Genomic DNA, 10,429 nt, shown 5'->3' with positions numbered 1-10,429 from the left:
AGGATGTGCCAAACGTTGTTTACGGTTTTAGGTGGCGGTCTGAACCGCCGATGTATGTCCCAAATGACCGCTGCCTTAGGTTGGACCATATGTTACTTACACTTGTAGGTGGCGATCTGAACCACCGACTGAGGTCCCATATGACCTTAGGTCTATGGCTAAACCAGCAATCCAATGACCACCGGTTTAAATGTTTTTCTTTTTCTTATTTTTATATCAGATTAATTCCAACATTTTTTTTTACACATTCACTTTTTATTGATTCATCACTTTAATATATGCTTAAGAAAAATCTCATGACAATCGATACATAAAAACAAACTTATTACCAAAAAACAAGTTAAATAAAAATATAATTAAAAACAAAATTTATTAATTTAAAAATTAATTATTATAGTATTCAAAACAAATTGTTCAAATACAATATCTTATTAACATATAACAAGTAAAGGGGCTTAAAAAATCAATTTATCGAACAATATAACACATCTGTGTCATCCCGTTTCATGTATGAAGTCCAGAGCTTGATTCTTTACTTCAATTTTTGCAACCGTATGGTTTGGTTTGGCAGAGGCACATAATTAACTTATCAGATCGGGCTAGCATTCTCCAATCCCTTATTAGTAGTAGTTACTACTCCTTGTTGCTGTATAGCAACTATATATATGGCAGAGATCCTGTCCACATGAAGTTGGAGAGTTGATGACAAGGGCTGTTTTCTTTTCAGTTCACAAATCACAACCCAGAGGCCAGAACCTAGTTTCAAATTACCAATCACCAATCTCATATTTATGTTGGAATGCACTCCTGTTTTTGTTTCAGTGAGTACCACTGTCCCGGTTTATATTTATGTTGGAATAATTAATCAGTAGTACGTCCTTGGTGATAAGCCATACCATGCAATTAATTGGTCAAGAATCGAAATTGAATACTTCCTAGCTAATGGTGCGTAAGTACAAACAACACTTAATAGTCAAACCTTCAAGTGCAAAGGCAAAAGTACAATCCATCTTCAAATTGCAACTTGGGATAAGTACCCCAGAAATCAGAAATTATAGCCCCCTCCTCTACTACTACTACTACTACTCCTCTTATGAACCGCATCTTTTTCATAAATTTGTAAAATTCAGATTTCTGGAACAATAAAACACCACGTTAAATGTTTATACTATTATATTAGTGATACCACTACCTGGTTTTCCGTGCAATATGCATCGATTCGAAAGGATAAAGGGGTTTATCACTTCTCGGTGGACAATAGACAAAGCTATCATCTTCTTAATAATATAATGGACGTGGATAGCTCAGCTCAATAAAATTCCACCAAAGAGTAGACCACGCATAACGTAATATGACAAAGTGTAAGAAAACACCCCATCCCCACTTAGACCACCCACAATTTCATCATAAAGGATTTGCTTTATAGGTAGGTAGTGTTTGGTGCTAGGAAGCACATGATCACACCACTTCAGTTTGCTCTCAATGGTCAGGAGAGAGTTCAAATACCAATTTTGCCGTTATGTAGTTTAGCCGGCCGGCCAGCCAGCCATCTTGAGGTTTTGATTATGCCTCCACAATAAGGAGAGGCTATGAATTATATTGCGTCTCAAAGCAATTAATGAGTGAACCTATCTAGATGTTGGGGAAAAGTGAGGAAAGAAGTAACGATAAGTTCTGCTTTAACCCTTAGCCCTACATAATGCACTGCGCACTAATAATGAGCAGAAAGAAGTATTTGATTTACGTACCTAGTGGAAAGGAAAGGGAAAGCGGTGAATAGACCAGACCTATTTGTGAGTCGGGCTTAAATTTGACTTTTTGTCAAAATTTTAATGGATTTAGCTTCAAGTTCGAGCCTGAGATGGTGTAGAGTTGGACCCGAAACCCGAACTGTTACAAGTCTAATGGTGAGGGAGAGGTATCCTTTACTTTCATTACGCTATATTTGGGTTGAAGCTAGGAAAGAATAGGAAAAGAAAGAGAAATGCGGAGAAATCTATACAAATTAGTATATATGTAGTTGTTGTAGTATTGATGCCATCATGCCATTGAGAATATAAATAGCCCACCCACACGGCCACACCACACCTTCAAGAATCAAGACTAGCGCATACTCAACACAAAAATGAAAAATGCGTCTCCACAAAACAAAGGTACCCTAGACTAATAAAAATTTTATTTTTTTGTTTTTCTCTTAGTTTGTCGAATTTCTTAATCGGTCACATGCACCTAGTCCTAGTGTACTGAATGCATGGCTCACTATCTACAGTAACAGAGAGTTGGCCACCACCTGGGTGGCTGGGTCAATATAAATATATATAGTACAGTACAGTGCCACGGAGGTTTTATATATATATATATATATATATATATATATATATCACACAATTAAACACCGACGACATACATAGACTTTCAAGTTTCAAAGACTATAAAGGGACCATGAATTTATTCACCAATCGGATGATGATGATCAGTGTATATGTCGCATTATATTTAATGGGCAACCTCCTAGTGGGTTGGGTTGGGACTTGGGAACAACCGTACGTGAAAAGCAGTACCAATCCACACCAATCCCTCTTTTTTCAGTCTTTTTCACCTTGGTTTAAACTTGCAAGCCTAAACAAACCAAGCAAGTGATCATGGAAAATTAAGTTCGGTGAATACAAGATGTACTTGTTTGGCACAACAAATTATATCTTTTTTTTCTTCTTTTCATTACCGTACTTGTCTTGGGATAGTATTGGATCAGTCTGCTGCTGGATTCGACCAATAATTCCCCCAAACGATACAAGGAGAATTGTACACGGTTTAGTTATTGGTTTCTTCCATGACTGAACCCAGATTCAATAGATTAATTAATTAATATTAAAGTACTGAGTGGCATGTCTCTTGTAAAGAATTTCTTCCTTTCATTACCTTGCACAAGCCTTTCTTTTAATCACTTTTAGCTAGATAGGGTCTTTGTACATGTCTTCCAAGGACTGATCCAGACAGATTAGAAGTTAACACCCAGCACTTTTATGTGACGTGTCTAAACAATAAGCTACCAAGATTGATGTATACCACGCGCCTTTTATCCATTCCTTCAATTATAAATTAATTAAAGAATTACACTTCTAATCACAGCAACTTTTGGCTTCATCTGAATTAAAAACACCACAATTATTACGTTTTTTTTTTTTTTTTTCTTTAAAGCAGACAATCTCTTATTTAATTCATCTTTTTATTTTTTATTATAAATGAATATTCAATTAATATAAGATGCCTGATTATGTTCGCAAAAACATGGCTTTAATGTGGGTATAAGTATATCTAATTCGCAAGTTGGATTCTTAATTTATCGCAAATGGACAGGTCTAACCAATGGGTCGGGTTTGGTTTAGCTATATAAACAAAAAATAAATGTGCAGAATAACCCCCGAATCGGATTCTAATTACAGAACCAGATCCTAATATAACTGCGTTGGTTTGATTCAATTTGCTAGGTTCTGTCGGGACTACAACTTATTCATACCTCTACTCGTCTATGATTAAGTATTAATTGTTTATTTTTAATGATTATCTTCTTTTCTCTCTCTCTATATTTATATGTATGTGTATTAGTTAAGAGAGAACTTGCAACAAGCTCAATATAAAAATAAAAAAATATTGTTTTAATTTTTAATTAATGTGACAACTAATAGTAGTTGTATATAAAATGAAGTGAAAGCATACAATTTATCTTCTCATAGCCTGCGCATGTGATCCCGAAGAGATAAGTTATTTGATTTTTTATTTCTTTAGTTTTTGATCAGCATCTTCATTCTTCATTCTTAATTCATGTCATGCATGACACACTGGTAATTAAAACTTGTGTTGGATTCATATGTGTGCATAGACACTTAGAAACCTTTTAGTTAGTCAATTACGTTAAGAGAGAATTTCTTTTTTTCTTTTTTTTTTTTATCATTTTAATATATTTATATGTAATTATGGTTATTGGAGACTCCTAATTTTTCCATTTTACAACATATATATTTTTGTTATTATGGTTATTGGAGACTCTAACTATCTATGTTGCTATCCCCCTCTCATTGACATTTGACAGGTGGGATATACGTAATATGGCATATTGACTTCTACAAATATAACATAAAAGAAAAAAAAGAGTTATCTGATGCTTCTAGCAGACAAATGCATGCACCTTGAATCTTTAACTCCATGGACCGTAAAAGAAAAGAAAAAAAAGTTGGATTAAGATTTTATCCAAATAAAAAAGGGCATTACCCAGTGCTAATCCTGTCTGTCTATATATTCCTTATTAAGATGGATCGAGGTGTTGAGTATGTAACACAAATTATCAAAGAATTCTCTTCATCAAACCAAGCAATGTAAATTTTAGGATCAATTTAATTAATCAATATATAAATGGTTCCAAGAAATAATTAAGCAATTAATTTGCGGACTTAATGTTTAAGCAAGCTAATTAAAACGGCTATATAAGAGATCCTTATATAATAATAAAACCAACAAGTATAATTTACTTACTACTATATGAGGAAATTAACAAGTATCAAAGGAATATTCCTAAAATCCCTTGCTTGTGTTCATCTCATCTACATGCATCATGCATGCTAGCTAAGTTTAGGAGTAGTGCACCACTCTGCATTACCAAAAATAGAATAGTAGAAATATTGATAATTTTAATGGAAATGCTAGAGTGCGAAAAAAATAGTTATATTGTTAAAGTCAAATGCGTTCACTAGCTAGCTATGCCTATTCATGACTTTGACAAATCACGTGCTTTCTCTCTCTAGTTTCTGCCTTTTCACGGGTGCAGGACAGGCATCAGGTAGTGGTATGTTAAATTGTTACTCCACCGTCATTGTGTCATTGAGACTTGGGAAATGGTAAGTAAAGGTAGTGGTACCCCTTGGCCTCGTATGCGGCGAGTGGAAAAAGTTCAAATTTACTAATTTAAACAATAAGTAGATTGTAAAATAAGATTTTTTTTTTTTTGTAAAATAAGTTGATTGTAAAAACTTTAAACTCAAAATCTGCATTGGGCCTGTCTGTAATTCTTCCTTTGTTTTTTTTTTAAATATGAATTATAACATGTCAACTCCGTTGAAACGTTATACTTACGTGAGAGAACCTACAAATAGGTCTAATGTAAACTTAATTTTGAGTTTGAAATATTTTTCCTGTGTGTATGATGAGGTGCCAGGTGCGTGAGTTTGAAATATTCTGATCTGATCTGATCTGATGGGGACCATCAGCCATGGGGCCTTGTCACGTCTCATGTGAGGTGAGATGATTCTCATTTGTGACATGTTAGTGACAGGCAATCACAGCCCCCAGCTCTTGATATTGTTGATTGATCAAGGAAAGATTTAAGGTTGTAACCGTTTGGGTGGTGAACAAATTGACATTCAACCTTGGAGCTTTTGGTTGAGACTTGAGAAAAAATGATATGTATAAGGTGATTTCACGACAGCAAGCCTGTGACTGAGGGCCCAAGTCCCAGGGCGTGGCATTTATAATTGTCAACCGCATTCAGAAATTAGAATAGAAATGCGTGGCCACAATTTAGGGTCTGTTTGTCTGTTTTAAAGTTTGATATTGGTGAGTTTTTCTTCCGTCTGAAATTTGAATACAAAAAATATTATTCTGTTCTGACAATTACCAAATATTTATTCTGATGTTATATATAAAAATTATTGTTTATTTTTATTAAACATATAATTAAAAAACAAAAAATTGTGTGGTTATACTTTTAGAAATAAGAGATAAAAAAAATGAACAACCATTGACCTTTGGTTTGTAATTGGTGGAAAGTGACAAGGGCTGGGGCCTAATGCTATGGGCCCTTCTTTGACTTTTCTACACATAGGTGGGGCCATCCAATCCATCGTCATTGAACACTAATAATTTATTGGTTTAATTATTTAAAACATCGTTGACAAAGATTTTTGAATTAAATTATTTTGATTATGTAAATAGAAATATAACTGTGAAAAAAAACGTCATGCCGTTAAGCCCCCAGACTCATGTTTACGTGTAACTAATTTCTTGGTAGGAAAAGCATAATTGGACGCTCAACAAATAAAATTGGTCATCAAATCATGCTCACTTTTAACTTTGTCATTAACCCACAGATATTATTATTATTATTATTATATTTTCTTTGTTTTATCCGGCGTTTCTTCTCTCTGTCCGTATCTGTGGTTAGTCAAGATATATAATTGCAATTTTTCCTACTTAAGCTGCTAAGTATAGGTTTAGAATCGTTGATGAATTCGGAATTCCGCAATTGAAATAGAGAGATCAGGCATTTCCAGGTAAGCGATCAATTAATTAGATTCGTAATTTAGTAGGAGAAATATATGTATGTATATATATATATATATATATATATATATATATATAACACTGAAAAATTGCCATTCCATTTGAGATTTTTTTTTTTTTGTTTTTGGGGGAGAGGGGTGGTCCAAAAAACGGCGTTGACTCGTAAGATAGGAGAGGGGATTACCGTAGAATCTGTAGATGCTGGGGCATATTCCAACTTCCGAAACTCCTTTAAATACAATCCATTCTCCACACCAGAACCAGAAGATCTCTCTCCTATCTTCCTCGGCCCTTCTTCTATCTTCCGTTCTCTTTCCGACTCCGAGTTCCGACTATTTCCGCTGGAGGCTGGAGGCTGGAGGCTGGAGGCTGGAGGCTGGAGGCTGGACTGACTGATACGCTCCAGAAACAGGTGAGTTGTAGCTTTAATTTATTGGAAGTAGTTTGGTTGGTGGAGTGAGTGTCTACCCCTCAGTTTTATGGCGACAAGTGGCAAAAACGGATAAAGGGTAGTGCACAAAAAGTGGAGCATTCTCTCTCTCTCTCTCTCGTGTGATCATGAGTCTCATACCAGACCAGACCCGAGAGTGCGTGTGCGTGCCATGCGTCCACAGTTGTATGGTCAAATTAATAGTCCTGTTCCCCCGTTTGTATAAATTTGTAAGAAAAAAGGGAGGGGACATATATCAGGTTTACCTGGGCAGGAGACAGATAGATAATCCGACGGTCTTGATTCTCTCGCTTCGTCAATCGACTCAATCTCCTACCCATTTAATTTGCAATTTACTTTTGGAACTGGAAGTTTCTGTCTTCCCGAATTCTATCTCCTCTTATATTAATTCTTATCGTCTTTTATTCTTTTACATGATTAAGCTTAATTTGCATCCAATTCCAATCTCCAATTTCATTCGAGTAAAGATCCGGTACGAACACAAACAGGCAAGTGTTCTGTACACATGGTGTATTCACTCTCATAATCGGTTATCCTAGATGATCAATCATCAAGTACAGAACACAACAGAACTGCCGTATTCAACTTGTGATTAGTGATAATAATAGTCAGATTCACGCACTTGCACGCGCAGCATATACATCCCTAACGCTCTCCTAGCTACCATCATCCCTAACTCCTCCGGCCGTTTCTAGCTAGCAGATGTGATTCGCCCCCTCCCCTTTCATCTTTATCTTTACCAACCGTTGGCCTCACGGCTCAGAGTTGGTCAATACCACCACCATCTCTCTCTCTCCCTATTACAGGAACAGGAACAGAGCATGTGTAAATGCAAATACCCATCTCTCTCTCCTATACGCATCATGTTATCATCACCTACAACTATTCATGCTTAAATAACCGGTAAGTAGACCTTGCACCCCCCACCCAGTCCACCCTTTAATTTCCCAGAAAGCTCCGCATTTTTTTTTTATTTTTTTTATTTTTGCTTGTTAATCCGTCCATTACAAGTTACAACTGCCCTCTATTAATTATATTTTTTCTATATATCCACGGACCCCCCCGATATTGACCTGTAAAATGTGGGGGCTTGGATCTGTGCTACCTACGAGACATGATGCTCTGTGGGAACAAGGACAACATGTGGGTAGTAGATCCCGAGTGAAAATTTGGAGCTAAGACCTAACACACCCGTTCAAGTTTGAACTTGGAAGCGTAGCTAGCATGAGCCATGCATGCATGTTTGTGATGTTGCTCACTTTGTTTCTTAATTTTTTCCAACATAAATGATACATACAGGAGGGATTAGGGAACAGAAGTTGTTGTTTCCATCGGCCGGCCGCTGAGAGTGATAGTGATAGTGGTGGTGCAGCCGTGGAGCAAGGAGGCAGGGGCAATAGGCAGCCATGCCATTGGAGGTGCTTAACGCACTTGATGCAGCGAAAACACAATGGTACCACTTCACCGCCATTGTGATCGCCGGTATGGGCTTCTTCACGGATGCCTATGACCTCTTCTGCATCTCACTTGTCACCAAGTTGCTGGGTCGCATTTACTATCACGTTGATGGCGCAACGAAGCCGGGAACTTTGCCTCCTAACGTGGCCGCCGCTGTTAACGGTGTCGCCTTCTGCGGTACCCTTTCTGGCCAGCTCTTCTTTGGGTGGCTGGGTGACAAGATGGGCCGTAAGCGTGTCTACGGTCTCACCCTTGTTCTCATGGTGGTCTGTTCCATAGCCTCGGGGCTTTCCTTCGGTCACGAACCAAAAGGTGTCATTGCCACGCTCTGTTTCTTCCGCTTCTGGCTCGGCTTCGGGGTTGGCGGTGACTACCCACTGTCCGCCACCATCATGTCTGAGTATGCCAACAAGAAGACTCGTGGTGCTTTCATTGCTGCCGTGTTTGCCATGCAGGGCTTTGGAATTTTAGCTGGTGGGATTGTAGCAATCATCGTCTCCGCCGCTTTCAAGGCCAAGTACCCAGCCCCGGCTTACGAAGTGAATGCACTTGCCTCAACTGTCCCACAGGCTGATTACATATGGCGTATTATTGTGATGTTCGGTGCGCTACCGGCGGGGTTGACATACTACTGGCGTATGAAGATGCCTGAGACTGCTCGTTACACTGCCCTCGTTGCCATGAACGCAAAAAGGGCCGCCGCAGACATGTCCAAGGTTCTACAGGTTGAAATCGTCGCTGAACAGGAGAAGGTCGAGCAACTGGCGCAGGACCGAGGCTACCAGTTTGGTTTGTTCTCTAAGGAATTCCTTCGTCGCCACGGTCTCCATTTGCTCGGAACCACCAGTACTTGGTTCTTGCTGGACATTGCGTTTTACAGTCAGAATCTGTTCCAGAAGGACATATTTAGCGCAATTGGGTGGATTCCCCCAGCAAAGACGATGAATGCGATAGAAGAAGTGTTTAAAATTGCGAGGGCTCAGACGCTGATTGCACTGTGTAGTACAGTTCCCGGGTACTGGTTTACGGTGGCACTGATTGACTACATGGGGAGGTTTGCAATTCAATTGATGGGTTTCTTCTTCATGACGGTATTCATGTTTGCCCTTGCCTTTCCTTACGACCATTGGACTAAGAAGGATAACCGGATAGGGTTCGTGATAATGTACTCGCTCACATTCTTCTTTGCCAACTTCGGTCCAAACGCGACCACATTCATCGTGCCCGCGGAGATATTCCCAGCCAGGCTAAGGTCAACATGTCACGGCATATCGGCAGCATCGGGCAAGGCAGGGGCCATCGTCGGGGCGTTTGGTTTCTTGTACGCGGCACAGAACAAGGACAAGACGAAGACGGACGCCGGGTACCCACCTGGTATCGGGGTCAAGAATTCACTCATCATGTTGGGGGTCATCAACTTCCTCGGTATGATATTCACTTTGCTGGTGCCAGAAGGCAAGGGCAAGTCACTGGAAGAGATTTCAGGTGAGAACGATGAAGAACAGGAGCAGCAGCGGGGACCTCCTAATAACACCACCACCGCCACCCTTCACGTTTAATTAGCACCTGCTGGCTATATGCTAATTCGATCATGTTCTCTCGTTTCTTGTTGGTGTGTGCTTAATTAATCATACATGTTCTCTCGTTTCTTGTTGGTGTGTGCTTAATTAATCATACATGTTCTCTCGTTTCTTGTTGGCTTTGTGCTTGTATTTTCTAGCTATTTGTTTCATTCTCTGTCTATTAATTATTGAGATGACGTACGATATATCCAGTCGAGAGGGTTCAGAACTACAGTACTTTATGATTTCATCATCACATTGTTTATTGCATTTTTCATATAATAAACTGAAAACTCTGTTGGTTGGTTGCTCGTCTCCGTTCTTTCAATATAATGGGATGTGAATTAGAGTTCGGCTTCTATCAGAATTTTTTTTATTGTTGCCAGAATTTTTTTTTGTATTTTTTATTTTTAAAAAAAGGAAAACAAAAAGGTCATACTGATCGACCCAAGTGATTAATTACAAAAAAAAGTGATTAATTAAAGAATTAATGGCGCGCAAATGATTTTTACAATATTTACAAGTACGTGCTGGAGAAATAGAGATAGACATATATATATATATATATATCGAGGAAGTTCAAATCTGAAGGGAAGAGGCTTCGAAATAAATAAATAAATAAAAG

At 38.3% G+C, this 10,429-nt stretch overlaps 1 pseudogene across 2 annotated transcripts; it reads left to right on the top strand.

Annotated features, from left to right (window-relative positions):
- The first annotated feature begins 6,588 nt into the window (after positions 1 to 6,588).
- On the top strand, positions 6,589 to 10,018 carry LOC104610023 (inorganic phosphate transporter 1-4 pseudogene; annotated as a pseudogene). 2 transcript variants are annotated; one of them, XR_016080509.1, is made up of 2 exons: positions 6,589 to 6,745; positions 8,084 to 10,018. The product of XR_016080509.1 is annotated as an inorganic phosphate transporter 1-4 pseudogene, transcript variant X1 (transcript). The 2 variants fall into 2 exon arrangements; XR_016080510.1 differs by having other exon boundaries at positions 6,707 to 6,745; positions 8,087 to 10,018.
- The last annotated feature ends 411 nt before the right edge of the window (positions 10,019 to 10,429 follow it).

The sequence above is a fragment of the Nelumbo nucifera genome, chromosome 1, assembly GCF_055504915.1.
Source record: "Nelumbo nucifera cultivar China Antique chromosome 1, China Antique-T2T, whole genome shotgun sequence".
Lineage (NCBI taxonomy): Eukaryota > Viridiplantae > Streptophyta > Magnoliopsida > Proteales > Nelumbonaceae > Nelumbo > Nelumbo nucifera.
Note: the sequence above shows the minus strand (reverse complement) of the source record. Positions and strands in the feature narration are given on the sequence as shown.